Below are 18,227 nucleotides of genomic sequence, written 5' to 3'. Positions count from 1 at the left end.
TATGTTATAGTCCAATTTGTCCCCCATCTAACCATACTAAAAACATTGAGCTACGACAAACAGCAGTCGAGTAATTAAGCTAATCGTAAACAAACAAACCCCTCCATAGGAAATGCATTAGACTATACTTTGCAGGCCCATAACTCTGTGTCTACTAGAGATACGGGGATGTCCTTAGGATATGTTATGGTCCAAATTGTCCCCCATCTAACCATACTAAAAACTTTGGGCTACGACAAACAGGGGCCGAGTACTTAAGCAAAACGTAACGAAACAAACCCCCTCCATAGAAAATGCATTAGACTATACTTTGCAGGCTCGTAACTCTGTTTCTACTGGAGATACGGGGATGTCCTTTGAGTATGTTATAGTCCAATTTGTCCCCCATCTAACTGTACTAAAAACATTGAGCTACGACAAACAGCAGTCGAGTAATTAAGCTAATCGTAAACAAACAAACCCCTCCTTAGGAAATGCATTAGACTATACTTTGCAGGCCCATAACTCTGTGTCTACTAGAGATACGGGGATGTCCTTAGGATATGTTATAGTCCAAATTGTCCCCCATCTAACCATACTAAAAACTTTGGGCTACGACAAACAGGGGCCGAGTACTTAAGCAAAATGTAACGAAACAAACCCCCTCCATAGAAAATGCATTAGACTATACTTTGCAGGCTCGTAACTCTGTTTCTACTGGAGATACGGGGATGTCCTTTGAGTATGTTATAGTCCAATTTGTCCCCCATCTAACCATACTAAAAACATTGAGCTACGACAAACAGCAGTCGAGTAATTAAGCTAATCGTAAACAAACAAACCCCTCCATAGGAAATGCATTAGACTATACTTTGCAGGCCCATAACTCTGTGTCTACTAGAGATACGGGGATGTCCTTAGGATATGTTATGGTCCAAATTGTCCCCCATCTAACCATACTAAAAACTTTGGGCTACGACAAACAGGGGCCGAGTACTTAAGCAAAACGTAACGAAACAAACCCCCTCCATAGAAAATGCATTAGACTATACTTTGCAGGCTCGTAACTCTGTTTCTACTGGAGATACGGGGATGTCCTTTGAGTATGTTATAGTCCAATTTGTCCCCCATCTAACTATACTAAAAACATTGAGCTACGACAAACAGCAGTCGAGTAATTAAGCTAATCGTAAACAAACAAACCCCTCCTTAGGAAATGCATTAGACTATACTTTGCAGGCCCATAACTCTGTGTCTACTAGAGATACGGGGATGTCCGTAGGATATGTTATAGTCCAAATTGTCCCCCATCTAACCATACTAAAAACTTTGGGCTACGACAAACAGGGGCCGAGTACTTAAGCAAAACGTAACGAAACAAACCCCCTCCATAGAAAATGCATTAGACTATACTTTGCAGGCTCGTAACTCTGTGTCTACTAGAGATACGGAATGTCCTTAGGATATGTTATAGTCCAAATTGTCCCCCATCTAACCATACTAAAAACATTGAGCTAGGACAAACAGGGTCCGAGATATTAAGCAAAATGTTCGTCAACTTTTGTATCGTCTCACTTATTTTTATTATGTTACTTATGATTTTTGCACTAAACTTTGGAGGCTCATAACTCTTGTTCTACAAGAGATACTGGGATCTCCTTTGGATATGTTATAGTACTCTTTGCTCCCCATACAAGGATACTTTAAACTTGAGGCTACCTCAATATCGTCGTCAACTTATTTTTTGTCTCACTTATTGTAAGAAGGTTACTTTTGATTTTTGAAAATAAACTTTGCAGGCTCGTAACTCTGGTTCTACCAGAGACACGGGGATGTAAATAATGTGACCTTGACACAAATGTTCGGATAATTATAAAGGTCTTTGCATGTTCCAAGCAAAAAAAAAAAACTTCACGGTTTCGAACCTGTGGCCTTCCGAGAGTGAGGCGGATGCGATAACCGCTACACTAAAGATATGTTATTATTTTTAATCGAAAGAACAGGGTCAAGTAATTAAGCAATACGTGAACAAACAAACCCCTCCATAGAAAATGCATTAGACTATACTTTGCAGGCTCGTAACTCTGTTTCTACTGGAGATACGGGGATGTCCTTTGAGTATGTTATAGTACAATTTGTCCCCCATCTAACCATACTAAAAACAATGAGCTACGACAAACAGTAGTCGAGTAATTAAGCTAATCGTAAACAAACAAACCCCTCCATAGGAAATGCATTAGACTATACTTTGCAGGCCCATAACTCTGTGTCTACTAGAGATACGGGGATGTCCTTAGGATATGTTATAGTCCAAATTGTCCCCCATCTAACCATACTAAAAACTTTGGGCTACGACAAACAGGGGCCGAGTACTTAAGCAAAACGTAACGAAACAAACCCCCTCCATAGAAAATGCATTAGACTATACTTTGCAGGCTCGTAACTCTGTTTCTACTGGAGATACGGGGATGTCCTTTGAGTATGTTATAGTCCAATTTGTCCCCCATCTAACTATACTAAAAACATTGAGCTACGACAAACAGCAGTCGAGTAATTAAGCTAATCGTAAACAAACAAACCCCTCCTTAGGAAATGCATTAGACTATACTTTGCAGGCCCATAACTCTGTGTCTACTAGAGATACGGGGATGTCCGTAGGATATGTTATAGTCCAAATTGTCCCCCATCTAACCATACTAAAAACTTTGGGCTACGACAAACAGGGGCCGAGTACTTAAGCAAAACGTAACGAAACAAACCCCCTCCATAGAAAATGCATTAGACTATACTTTGCAGGCTCGTAACTCTGTGTCTACTAGAGATACGGAATGTCCTTAGGATATGTTATAGTCCAAATTGTCCCCCATCTAACCATACTAAAAACATTGAGCTAGGACAAACAGGGTCCGAGATATTAAGCAAAATGTTCGTCAACTTTTGTATCGTCTCACTTATTTTTATTATGTTACTTATGATTTTTGCACTAAACTTTGGAGGCTCAAAACTCTTGTTCTACAAGAGATACTGGGATCTCCTTTGGATATGTTATAGTACTCTTTGCTCCCCATACAAGGATACTTTAAACTTGAGGCTACCTCAATATCGTCGTCAACTTATTTTTTGTCTCACTTATTGTTAGAAGGTTACTTTTGATTTTTGAAAATAAACTTTGCAGGCTCGTAACTCTGGTTCTACCAGAGATACGGGGATGTAAATAATGTGACCTTGACACAAATGTTCGGATAATTATAAAGGTCTTTGCATGTTCCAAGCAAAAAAAAAACTTCACGGTTTCGAACCTGTGGCCTTCCGAGAGTGAGGCGGATGCGATAACCGCTACACTAAAGATATGTTATTATTTTTAATCGAAAGAACAGGGTCAAGTAATTAAGCAATACGTGAACAAACAAACCCCTCCATAGAAAATGCATTAGACTATACTTTGCAGGCTCGTAACTCTGTTTCTACTGGAGATACGGGGATGTCCTTTGAGTATGTTATAGTACAATTTGTCCCCCATCTAACCATACTAAAAACAATGAGCTACGACAAACAGTAGTCGAGTAATTAAGCTAATCGTAAACAAACAAACCCCTCCATAGGAAATGCATTAGACTATACTTTGCAGGCCCATAACTCTGTGTCTACTAGAGATACGGGGATGTCCTTAGGATATGTTATAGTCCAAATTGTCCCCCATCTAACCATACTAAAAACTTTGGGCTACGACAAACAGGGCCGAGTACTTAAGCAAAACGTAACGAAACAAACCCCCTCCATAGAAAATGCATTAGACTATACTTTGCAGGCTCGTAACTCTGTTTCTACTGGAGATACGGGGATGTCCTTTGAGTATGTTATAGTCCAATTTGTCCCCCATCTAACCATACTAAAATCATTGAGCTACGACAAACAGCAGTCGAGTAATTAAGCTAATCGTAAACAAACAAACCCCTCCATAGGAAATGCATTAGACTATACTTTGCAGGCCCATAACTCTGTGTCTACTAGAGATACGGGGATGTCCTTAGGATATGTTATAGTCCAAATTGTCCCCCATCTAACCATACTAAAAACTTTGGGCTACGACAAACAGGGGCCGAGTACTTAAGCAAAACGTAACGAAACAAACCCCCTCCATAGAAAATGCATTAGACTATACTTTGCAGGCTCGTAACTCTGTTTCTACTGGAGATACGGGGATGTCCTTTGAGTATGTTATAGTCCAATTTGTCCCCCATCTAACCATACTAAAAACATTGAGCTACGACAAACAGCAGTCGAGTAATTAAGCTAATCGTAAACAAACAAACCCCTCCTTAGGAAATGCATTAGACTATACTTTGCAGGCCCATAACTCTGTGTCTACTAGAGATACGGGGATGTCCGTAGGATATGTTATAGTCCAAATTGTCCCCCATCTAACCATACTAAAAACTTTGGGCTACGACAAACAGGGGCCGAGTACTTAAGCAAAACGTAACGAAACAAACCCCCTCCATAGAAAATGCATTAGACTATACTTTGCAGGCTCGTAACTCTGTGTCTACTAGAGATACGGAATGTCCTTAGGATATGTTATAGTCCAAATTGTCCCCCATCTAACCATACTAAAAACATTGAGCTAGGACAAACAGGGTCCGAGATATTAAGCAAAATGTTCGTCAACTTTTGTATCGTCTCACTTATTTTTATTATGTTACTTATGATTTTTGCACTAAACTTTGGAGGCTCATAACTCTTGTTCTACAAGAGATACTGGGATCTCCTTTGGATATGTTATAGTACTCTTTGCTCCCCATACAAGGATACTTTAAACTTGAGGCTACCTCAATATCGTCGTCAACTTATTTTTTGTCTCACTTATTGTTAGAAGGTTACTTTTGATTTTTGAAAATAAACTTTGCAGGCTCGTAACTCTGGTTCTACCAGAGATACGGGGATGTAAATAATGTGACCTTGACACAAATGTTCGGATAATTATAAAGGTCTTTGCATGTTCCAAGCAAAAAAAAAAACTTCACGGTTTCGAACCTGTGGCCTTCCGAGAGTGAGGCGGATGCGATAACCGCTACACTAAAGATATGTTATTATTTTTAATCGAAAGAACAGGGTCAAGTAATTAAGCAATACGTGAACAAACAAACCCCTCCATAGAAAATGCATTAGACTATACTTTGCAGGCTCGTAACTCTGTTTCTACTGGAGATACGGGGATGTCCTTTGAGTATGTTATAGTACAATTTGTCCCCCATCTAACCATACTAAAAACAATGAGCTACGACAAACAGTAGTCGAGTAATTAAGCTAATCGTAAACAAACAAACCCCTCCATAGGAAATGCATTAGACTATACTTTGCAGGCCCATAACTCTGTGTCTACTAGAGATACGGGGATGTCCTTAGGATATGTTATGGTCCAAATTGTCCCCCATCTAACCATACTAAAAACTTTGGGCTACGACAAACAGGGGCCGAGTACTTAAGCAAAACGTAACGAAACAAACCCCCTCCATAGAAAATGCATTAGACTATACTTTGCAGGCTCGTAACTCTGTTTCTACTGGAGATACGGGGATGTCCTTTGAGTATGTTATAGTCCAATTTGTCCCCCATCTAACTATACTAAAAACATTGAGCTACGACAAACAGCAGTCGAGTAATTAAGCTAATCGTAAACAAACAAACCCCTCCTTAGGAAATGCATTAGACTATACTTTGCAGGCCCATAACTCTGTGTCTACTAGAGATACGGGGATGTCCTTAGGATATGTTATAGTCCAAATTGTCCCCCATCTAACCATACTAAAAACTTTGGGCTACGACAAACAGGGGCCGAGTACTTAAGCAAAACGTAACGAAACAAACCCCCTCCATAGAAAATGCATTAGACTATACTTTGCAGGCTCGTAACTCTGTTTCTACTGGAGATACGGGGATGTCCTTTGAGTATGTTATAGTCCAATTTGTCCCCCATCTAACCATACTAAAAACATTGAGCTACGACAAACAGCAGTCGAGTAATTAAGCTAATCGTAAACAAACAAACCCCTCCTTAGGAAATGCATTAGACTATACTTTGCAGGCCCATAACTCTGTGTCTACTAGAGATACGGGGATGTCCGTAGGATATGTTATAGTCCAAATTGTCCCCCATCTAACCATACTAAAAACTTTGGGCTACGACAAACAGGGGCCGAGTACTTAAGCAAAACGTAACGAAACAAACCCCCTCCATAAGAAATGCATTAGACTATATTTTGCAGGCTCGTAAATCTGTTTCTACTGGAGATACGGGGATGTCCTTTGAGTATGTTATAGTCCAATTTGTCCCCCATCTAACCATACTACAAATAATGAGCTACGACAAACAAGGGCCGAGTAATTAAGCTAAACGTAAACAAACAACCCGTCCATAGGAAATGCAGTAGACTATATTTTGCAGGCCCATAACTCTGTGTCTACTAGAGATACGGGGATGTCCTTAGGATATGTTATAGTCCAAATTGTCCCCCATCTAACCATACTAAAAACTTTGGGCTATGACAAACAGGGGCCGAGTACTTAAGCAAAACGTAACGAAACAAACCCCCTCCATAGGAAATGCATTAGACTATACTTTGCAGGCTCGTAAATCTGTTTCTACTGGAGATACGGGGATGTCCTTTGAGTATGTTATAGTCCAATTTGTCCCCCATCTAACCATACTACAAATAATGAGCTACGACAAACAAGGGCCGAGTAATTAAGCTAAACGTAAACAAACAACCCGTCCATAGGAAATGCATTAGACTATACTTTGCAGGCCCATAACTCTGTGTCTACTAGAGATACGAGGATGTCCTTAGGATATGTTATAGTCCAAATTGTCCCCCATCTAACCATACTAAAAACATTGAGCTAGGACAAACAGGGTCCGAGATATTAAGCAAAATGTTCGTCAACTTTTGTATCGTCTCACTTTATTTTTATTATGTTACTTATGATTTTTGCACTAAACTTTGGAGGCTCATAACTCTTGTTCTACAAGAGATACTGGGATCTCCTTTGGATATGTTATAGTACTCTTTGCTCCCCATACAAGGATACTTTAAACTTGAGGCTACCTCAATATCGTCGTCAACTTATTTTTTGTCTCACTTATTGTTAGAAGGTTACTTTTGATTTTTGAAAATAAACTTTGCAGGGTCGTAACTCTGGTTCTACCAGAGATACGGGGATGTAAATAATGTGACCTTGACACAAATGTTCGGATAATTATAAAGGTCTTTGCATGTTCCAAGCAAAAAAAAAAACTTCGCGGTTTCGAACCTGTGGCCTTCCGAGAGTGAGGCGGATGCGATAACCGCTACACTAAAGATATGTTATTATTTTTAATCGAAAGAACAGGGTCAAGTAATTTAGCAATACGTGAACAAACAAACCCCTCCATAGAAAATGCATTAGACTATACTTTGCAGGCTCGTAACTCTGTTTCTACTGGAGATACGGGGATGTCCTTTGAGTATGTTATAGTACAATTTGTCCCCCATCTAACCATACTAAAAACAATGAGCTACGACAAACAGTTGTCGAGTAATTAAGCTAATCGTAAACAAACAAACCCCTCCATAGGAAATGCATTAGACTATATTTGCAAGCCCATAACTCTGTGTCTACTAGAGATACGGGGATGTCCTTAGGATATGTTATAGTCCAAATTGTCCCCCATCTAACCATACTAAAGACTTTGGGCTACGACAAACAGGGGCCGAGTACTTAAGCAAAACGTAACGAAACAAACCCCCTCCATAGAAAATGCATTAGACTATACTTTGCAGGCTCGTAAATCTGTTTCTACTGGAGATACGGGGATGTCCTTTGAGTATGTTATAGTCCAATTTGTCCCCCATCTAACCATACTACAAATAATGAGCTACGACAAACAAGGGCCGAGTAATTAAGCTAAACGTAAACAAACAACCCATCCATAGGAAATGCATTAGACTATACTTTGCAGGCCCATAACTCTGTGTCTACTAGAGATACGGGGATGTCCTTAGGATATGTTATAGTCCAAATTGTCCCCCATCTAACCATACTAAAAACTTTGGGCTACGACAAACAGGGGCCGAGTACTTAAGCAGAACGTAACGAAACAAACCCCCTCCATAGGAAATGCATTAGACTATACTTTGCAGGCTCGTAACTCTGTTTCTATTGGAGATACGGGGATGTCCTTTGAGTATGTTATAGTCCAATTTGTCCCCCATCTAACCATACTAAAAACATTGAGCTACGACAAACAGGGGCCGAGTAATTAAGCTAAACGTAAACAAACAACCCGTCCATAGCAAATGCATTAGACTATACTTTGCAGGCCCATAACTCTGTGTCTACTAGAGATACGGGGATGTCCTTAGGATATGTTATAGTCCAAAATGTCCCCCATCTAACCATACTAAAAACATTGAGCTAGGACAAACAGGGTCCGAGATATTAAGCAAAATGTTCGTCAACTTTTGTATCGTCTCACTTTATTTTTATTATGTTACTTATGATTTTTGCACTAAACTTTGGAGGCTCATAACTCTTGTTCTACAAGAGATACTGGGATCTCCTTTGGATATGTTATAGTACTCTTTGCTCCCCATACAAGGATACTTTAAACTTGAGGCTACCTCAATATCGTCGTCAACTTATTTTTTGTCTCACTTATTGTTAGAAGGTTACTTTTGATTTTTGAAAATAAACTTTGCAGGGTCGTAACTCTGGTTCTACCAGAGATACGGGGATGTAAATAATGTGACCTTGACACAAATGTTCGGATAATTATAAAGGTCTTTGCATGTTCCAAGCAAAAAAAAAAACTTCGCGGTTTCGAACCTGTGGCCTTCCGAGAGTGAGGCGGATGCGATAACCGCTACACTAAAGATATGTTATTATTTTTAATCGAAAGAACAGGGTCAAGTAATTTAGCAATACGTGAACAAACAAACCCCTCCATAGAAAATGCATTAGACTATACTTTGCAGGCTCGTAACTCTGTTTCTACTGGAGATACGGGGATGTCCTTTGAGTATGTTATAGTACAATTTGTCCCCCATCTAACCATACTAAAAACAATGAGCTACGACAAACAGTTGTCGAGTAATTAAGCTAATCGTAAACAAACAAACCCCTCCATAGGAAATGCATTAGACTATATTTTGCAGGCCCATAACTCTGTGTCTACTAGAGATACGGGGATGTCCTTAGGATATGTTATAGTCCAAATTGTCCCCCATCTAACCATACTAAAGACTTTGGGCTACGACAAACAGGGGCCGAGTACTTAAGCAAAACGTAACGAAACAAACCCCCTCCATAGGAAATGCATTAGACTATACTTTGCAGGCTCGTAAATCTGTTTCTACTGGAGATACGGGGATGTCCTTTGAGTATGTTATAGTCCAATTTGTCCCCCATCTAACCATACTACAAATAATGAGCTACGACAAACAAGGGCCGAGTAATTAAGCTAAACGTAAACAAACAACCCGTCCATAGGAAATGCATTAGACTATACTTTGCAGGCCCATAACTCTGTGTCTACTAGAGATACGGGGATGTCCTTAGGATAGGTTATAGTCCAAATTGTCCCCCATCTAACCATACTAAAAACATTGAGCTAGGACAAACAGGGTCCGAGATATTAAGCAAAATGTTCGTCAACTTTTGTATCGTCTCACTTTATTTTTATTATGTTACTTATGATTTTTGCACTAAACTTTGGAGGCTCATAACTCTTGTTCTACAAGAGATACTGGGATCTCCTTTGGATATGTTATAGTACTCTTTGCTCCCCATACAAGGATACTTTAAACTTGAGGCTACCTCAATATCGTCGTCAACTTATTTTTTGTCTCACTTATTGTTAGAAGGTTACTTTTGATTTTTGAAAATAAACTTTGCAGGGTCGTAACTCTGGTTCTACCAGAGATACGGGGATGTAAATAATGTGACCTTGACACAAATGTTCGGATAATTATAAAGGTCTTTGCATGTTCCAAGCAAAAAAAAAAACTTCGCGGTTTCGAACCTGTGGCCTTCCGAGAGTGAGGCGGATGCGATAACCGCTACACTAAAGATATGTTATTATTTTTAATCGAAAGAACAGGGTCAAGTAATTTAGCAATACGTGAACAAACAAACCCCTCCATAGAAAATGCATTAGACTATACTTTGCAGGCTCGTAACTCTGTTTCTACTGGAGATACGGGGATGTCCTTTGAGTATGTTATAGTACAATTTGTCCCCCATCTAACCATACTAAAAACAATGAGCTACGACAAACAGTTGTCGAGTAATTAAGCTAATCGTAAACAAACAAACCCCTCCATAGGAAATGCATTAGACTATACTTTGCAGGCCCATAACTCTGTGTCTACTAGAGATACGGGGATGTCCTTAGGATATGTTATAGTCCAAATTGTCCCCCATCTAACCATACTAAAGACTTTGGGCTACGACAAACAGGGGCCGAGTACTTAAGCAAAACGTAACGAAACAAACCCCCTCCATAGAAAATGCATTAGACTATACTTTGCAGGCTCGTAAATCTGTTTCTACTGGAGATACGGGGATGTCCTTTGAGTATGTTATAGTCCAATTTGTCCCCCATCTAACCATACTACAAATAATGAGCTACGACAAACAAGGGCCGAGTAATTAAGCTAAACGTAAACAAACAACCCATCCATAGGAAATGCATTAGACTATACTTTGCAGGCCCATAACTCTGTGTCTACTAGAGATACGGGGATGTCCTTAGGATATGTTATAGTCCAAAATGTCCCCCATCTAACCATACTAAAAACATTGAGCTAGGACAAACAGGGTCCGAGATATTAAGCAAAATGTTCGTCAACTTTTGTATCGTCTCACTTATTTTTATTATGTTACTTATGATTTTTGCACTAAACTTTGGAGGCTCATAACTCTTGTTCTACAAGAGATACTGGGATCTCCTTTGGATATGTTATAGTACTCTTTGCTCCCCATACAAGGATACTTTAAACTCTAGGCTACCGCAATATCGTCGTCAACTTATTTTTTGTCTCACTTATTGTTAGAAGGTTACTTTTGATTTTTGAAAATAAATTTTGCAGGCTCGTAACTCTGTTTCTACTGGAGATACGGGGATGTCCTTTGAGTATGTTATAGACCAATTTGTCCTTCATCTAGCCATACCAAGAATTAGGGCTACGACAAACAGTAGTCGAGTAATTAAGCTAATCGTAAACAAACAAACCCCCTCCATAGGAAATACATTACACTAAATTCTGGAGGCTCGTAACTCTGGTTCTACCAGAGATACGGGGATGTAAATAATGTGACCTTGACACAAATGTTCGGATAATTATAAAAAAAAACTTCGCGGTTTCGAACCTGTGGCCTTCCGGGAGTGAGGCGGATGCGATAACCGCTACACTAAAGATATGTTATTATTTTTAATCGAAAGAACTGGGTCAAGTAATTAAGCAATACGTGAAAAAACAAACCCCTCCATAGAAAATGCATTAGACTATACTTTGCAGGCTCCTAACTCTGTTTCTACTGGAGATACGGGGATGTCCTTTGAGTATGTTATAGTCCAATTTGTCCCCCATCTAACCATACTACAAATAATGAGCTACGACAAACAAGGGCCGAGTAATTAAGCTAAACGTAAACAAACAACCCGTCCATAGGAAATGCAGTAGACTATATTTTGCAGGCCCATAATTCTGTGTCTACTAGAGATACGGGGATGTCCTTAGGATATGTTATAGTCCAATTTGTCCCCCATCTAACCATACTAAAAACTTTGGGCTACGACAAACAGGGGCCGAGTACTTAAGCAAAACGTAACGAAACAAACCCCCTCCATAGGAAATGCATTAGACTATACTTTGCAGGCTCGTAAATCTGTTTCTACTAGAGATACGGGGATGTCCTTTGAGTATGTTATAGTCCAATTTGTCCCCCATCTAACCATACTACAAATAATGAGCTACGACAAACAAGGGCCGAGTAATTAAGCTAAACGTAAACAAACAACCCGTCCATAGGAAATGCATTAGACTATACTTTGCAGGCCCATAACTCTGTGTCTACTAGAGATACGGAATGTCCTTAGGATATGTTATAGTCCAAATTGTCCCCCATCTAACCATACTAAAAACATTGAGCTAGGACAAACAGGGTCCGAGATATTAAGCAAAATGTTCGTCAACTTTTGTATCGTCTCACTTATTTTTATTATGTTACTTATGATTTTTGCACTAAACTTTGGAGGCTCATAACTCTTGTTCTACAAGAGATACTGGGATCTCCTTTGGATATGTTATAGTACTCTTTGCTCCCCATACAAGGATACTTTAAACTTGAGGCTACCTCAATATCGTCGTCAACTTATTTTTTGTCTCACTTATTGTTAGAAGGTTACTTTTGATTTTTGAAAATAAACTTTGCAGGGTCGTAACTCTGGTTCTACCAGAGATACGGGGATGTAAATAATGTGACCTTGACACAAATGTTCGGATAATTATAAAGGTCTTTGCATGTTCCAAGCAAAAAAAAAAACTTCGCGGTTTCAAACCTGTGGCCTTCCGAGAGTGAGGCGGATGCGATAACCGCTACACTAAAGATATGTTATTATTTTTAATCGAAAGAACAGGGTCAAGTAATTTAGCAATACGTGAACAAACAAACCCCTCCATAGAAAATGCATTGGACTATACTTTGCAGGCTCGTAACTCTGTTTCTACTGGAGATACGGGGATGTCCTTTGAGTATGTTATAGTACAATTTGTCCCCCATCTAACCATACTAAAAACAATGAGCTACGACAAACAGTTGTCGAGTAATTAAGCTAATCGTAAACAAACAAACCCCTCCATAGGAAATGCATTAGACTATACTTTGCAGGCCCATAACTCTGTGTCTACTAGAGATACGGGGATGTCCTTAGGATATGTTATAGTCCAAATTGTCCCCCATCTAACCATACTAAAGACTTTGGGCTACGACAAACAGGGGCCGAGTACTTAAGCAAAACGTAACGAAACAAACCCCCTCCATAGAAAATGCATTAGACTATACTTTGCAGGCTCGTAAATCTGTTTCTACTGGAGATACGGGGATGTCCTTTGAGTATGTTATAGTCCAATTTGTCCCCCATCTAACCATACTACAAATAATGAGCTACGACAAACAAGGGCCGAGTAATTAAGCTAAACGTAAACAAACAACCCATCCATAGGAAATGCATTAGACTATACTTTGCAGGCCCATAACTCTGTGTCTACTAGAGATACGGGGATGTCCTTAGGATATGTTATAGTCCAAAATGTCCCCCATCTAACCATACTAAAAACATTGAGCTAGGACAAACAGGGTCCGAGATATTAAGCAAAATGTTCGTCAACTTTTGTATCGTCTCACTTATTTTTATTATGTTACTTATGATTTTTGCACTAAACTTTGGAGGCTCATAACTCTTGTTCTACAAGAGATACTGGGATCTCCTTTGGATATGTTATAGTACTCTTTGCTCCCCATACAAGGATACTTTAAACTCTAGGCTACCGCAATATCGTCGTCAACTTATTTTTTGTCTCACTTATTGTTAGAAGGTTACTTTTGATTTTTGAAAATAAATTTTGCAGGCTCGTAACTCTGTTTCTACTGGAGATACGGGGATGTCCTTTGAGTATGTTATAGACCAATTTGTCCTTCATCTAGCCATACCAAGAATTAGGGCTACGACAAACAGTAGTCGAGTAATTAAGCTAATCGTAAACAAACAAACCCCCTCCATAGGAAATACATTACACTAAATTCTGGAGGCTCGTAACTCTGGTTCTACCAGAGATACGGGGATGTAAATAATGTGACCTTGACACAAATGTTCGGATAATTATAAAAAAAAACTTCGCGGTTTCGAACCTGTGGCCTTCCGGGAGTGAGGCGGATGCGATAACCGCTACACTAAAGATATGTTATTATTTTTAATCGAAAGAACTGGGTCAAGTAATTAAGCAATACGTGAAAAAACAAACCCCTCCATAGAAAATGCATTAGACTATACTTTGCAGGCTCCTAACTCTGTTTCTACTGGAGATACGGGGATGTCCTTTGAGTATGTTATAGTCCAATTTGTCCCCCATCTAACCATACTACAAATAATGAGCTACGACAAACAAGGGCCGAGTAATTAAGCTAAACGTAAACAAACAACCCGTCCATAGGAAATGCAGTAGACTATATTTTGCAGGCCCATAATTCTGTGTCTACTAGAGATACGGGGATGTCCTTAGGATATGTTATAGTCCAATTTGTCCCCCATCTAACCATACTAAAAACTTTGGGCTACGACAAACAGGGGCCGAGTACTTAAGCAAAACGTAACGAAACAAACCCCCTCCATAGGAAATGCATTAGACTATACTTTGCAGGCTCGTAAATCTGTTTCTACTAGAGATACGGGGATGTCCTTTGAGTATGTTATAGTCCAATTTGTCCCCCATCTAACCATACTACAAATAATGAGCTACGACAAACAAGGGCCGAGTAATTAAGCTAAACGTAAACAAACAACCCGTCCATAGGAAATGCATTAGACTATACTTTGCAGGCCCATAACTCTGTGTCTACTAGAGATACGGAATGTCCTTAGGATATGTTATAGTCCAAATTGTCCCCCATCTAACCATACTAAAAACATTGAGCTAGGACAAACAGGGTCCGAGATATTAAGCAAAATGTTCGTCAACTTTTGTATCGTCTCACTTATTTTTATTATGTTACTTATGATTTTTGCACTAAACTTTGGAGGCTCATAACTCTTGTTCTACAAGAGATACTGGGATCTCCTTTGGATATGTTATAGTACTCTTTGCTCCCCATACAAGGATACTTTAAACTTGAGGCTACCTCAATATCGTCGTCAACTTATTTTTTGTCTCACTTATTGTTAGAAGGTTACTTTTGATTTTTGAAAATAAACTTTGCAGGCTCGTAACTCTGGTTCTACCAGAGATACGGGGATGTAAATAATGTGACCTTGACACAAATGTTCGGATAATTATAAAGGTCTTTGCATGTTCCAAGCAAAAAAAAAAACTTCACGGTTTCGAACCTGTGGCCTTCCGAGAGTGAGGCGGATGCGATAACCGCTACACTAAAGATATGTTATTATTTTTAATCGAAAGAACAGGGTCAAGTAATTAAGCAATACGTGAACAAACAAACCCCTCCATAGAAAATGCATTAGACTATACTTTGCAGGCTCGTAACTCTGTTTCTACTGGAGATACGGGGATGTCCTTTGAGTATGTTATAGTACAATTTGTCCCCCATCTAACCATACTAAAAACAATGAGCTACGACAAACAGTAGTCGAGTAATTAAGCTAATCGTAAACAAACAAACCCCTCCATAGGAAATGCATTAGACTATACTTTGCAGGCCCATAACTCTGTGTCTACTAGAGATACGGGGATGTCCTTAGGATATGTTATAGTCCAAATTGTCCCCCATCTAACCATACTAAAAACTTTGGGCTACGACAAACAGGGCCGAGTACTTAAGCAAAACGTAACGAAACAAACCCCCTCCATAGAAAATGCATTAGACTATACTTTGCAGGCTCGTAACTCTGTTTCTACTGGAGATACGGGGATGTCCTTTGAGTATGTTATAGTCCAATTTGTCCCCCATCTAACCATACTAAAATCATTGAGCTACGACAAACAGCAGTCGAGTAATTAAGCTAATCGTAAACAAACAAACCCCTCCATAGGAAATGCATTAGACTATACTTTGCAGGCCCATAACTCTGTGTCTACTAGAGATACGGGGATGTCCTTAGGATATGTTATAGTCCAAATTGTCCCCCATCTAACCATACTAAAAACTTTGGGCTACGACAAACAGGGGCCGAGTACTTAAGCAAAACGTAACGAAACAAACCCCCTCCATAGAAAATGCATTAGACTATATTTTGCAGGCTCGTAACTCTGTTTCTACTGGAGATACGGGGATGTCCTTTGAGTATGTTATAGTCCAATTTGTCCCCCATCTAACCATACTAAAAACATTGAGCTACGACAAACAGCAGTCGAGTAATTAAGCTAATCGTAAACAAACAAACCCCTCCATAGGAAATGCATTAGACTATACTTTGCAGGCCCATAACTCTGTGTCTACTAGAGATACGGGGATGTCCTTAGGATATGTTATGGTCCAAATTGTCCCCCATCTAACCATACTAAAAACTTTGGGCTACGACAAACAGGGGCCGAGTACTTAAGCAAAACGTAACGAAACAAACCCCCTCCATAGAAAATGCATTAGACTATACTTTGCAGGCTCGTAACTCTGTTTCTACTGGAGATACGGGGATGTCCTTTGAGTATGTTATAGTCCAATTTGTCCCCCATCTAACTATACTAAAAACATTGAGCTACGACAAACAGCAGTCGAGTAATTAAGCTAATCGTAAACAAACAAACCCCTCCTTAGGAAATGCATTAGACTATACTTTGCAGGCCCATAACTCTGTGTCTACTAGAGATACGGGGATGTCCTTAGGATATGTTATAGTCCAAATTGTCCCCCATCTAACCATACTAAAAACTTTGGGCTACGACAAACAGGGGCCGAGTACTTAAGCAAAACGTAACGAAACAAACCCCCTCCATAGAAAATGCATTAGACTATACTTTGCAGGCTCGTAACTCTGTTTCTACTGGAGATACGGGGATGTCCTTTGAGTATGTTATAGTCCAATTTGTCCCCCATCTAACCATACTAAAAACATTGAGCTACGACAAACAGCAGTCGAGTAATTAAGCTAATCGTAAACAAACAAACCCCTCCATAGGAAATGCATTAGACTATACTTTGCAGGCCCATAACTCTGTGTCTACTAGAGATACGGGGATGTCCTTAGGATATGTTATGGTCCAAATTGTCCCCCATCTAACCATACTAAAAACTTTGGGCTACGACAAACAGGGGCCGAGTACTTAAGCAAAACGTAACGAAACAAACCCCCTCCATAGAAAATGCATTAGACTATACTTTGCAGGCTCGTAACTCTGTTTCTACTGGAGATACGGGGATGTCCTTTGAGTATGTTATAGTCCAATTTGTCCCCCATCTAACTATACTAAAAACATTGAGCTACGACAAACAGCAGTCGAGTAATTAAGCTAATCGTAAACAAACAAACCCCTCCTTAGGAAATGCATTAGACTATACTTTGCAGGCCCATAACTCTGTGTCTACTAGAGATACGGGGATGTCCGTAGGATATGTTATAGTCCAAATTGTCCCCCATCTAACCATACTAAAAACTTTGGGCTACGACAAACAGGGGCCGAGTACTTAAGCAAAACGTAACGAAACAAACCCCCTCCATAGAAAATGCATTAGACTATACTTTGCAGGCTCGTAACTCTGTGTCTACTAGAGATACGGAATGTCCTTAGGATATGTTATAGTCCAAATTGTCCCCCATCTAACCATACTAAAAACATTGAGCTAGGACAAACAGGGTCCGAGATATTAAGCAAAATGTTCGTCAACTTTTGTATCGTCTCACTTATTTTTATTATGTTACTTATGATTTTTGCACTAAACTTTGGAGGCTCAAAACTCTTGTTCTACAAGAGATACTGGGATCTCCTTTGGATATGTTATAGTACTCTTTGCTCCCCATACAAGGATACTTTAAACTTGAGGCTACCTCAATATCGTCGTCAACTTATTTTTTGTCTCACTTATTGTTAGAAGGTTACTTTTGATTTTTGAAAATAAACTTTGCAGGCTCGTAACTCTGGTTCTACCAGAGATACGGGGATGTAAATAATGTGACCTTGACACAAATGTTCGGATAATTATAAAGGTCTTTGCATGTTCCAAGCAAAAAAAAAAACTTCACGGTTTCGAACCTGTGGCCTTCCGAGAGTGAGGCGGATGCGATAACCGCTACACTAAAGATATGTTATTATTTTTAATCGAAAGAACAGGGTCAAGTAATTAAGCAATACGTGAACAAACAAACCCCTCCATAGAAAATGCATTAGACTATACTTTGCAGGCTCGTAACTCTGTTTCTACTGGAGATACGGGGATGTCCTTTGAGTATGTTATAGTACAATTTGTCCCCCATCTAACCATACTAAAAACAATGAGCTACGACAAACAGTAGTCGAGTAATTAAGCTAATCGTAAACAAA

Source organism: Phalangium opilio, unplaced genomic scaffold (genome assembly GCF_054372755.1).
Source record: "Phalangium opilio isolate 3A_F unplaced genomic scaffold, DU_Popi_V2 ptg001170l_1, whole genome shotgun sequence".
Classification (NCBI taxonomy): Eukaryota; Metazoa; Arthropoda; class Arachnida; order Opiliones; family Phalangiidae; genus Phalangium; species Phalangium opilio.
Note: the sequence above shows the minus strand (reverse complement) of the source record.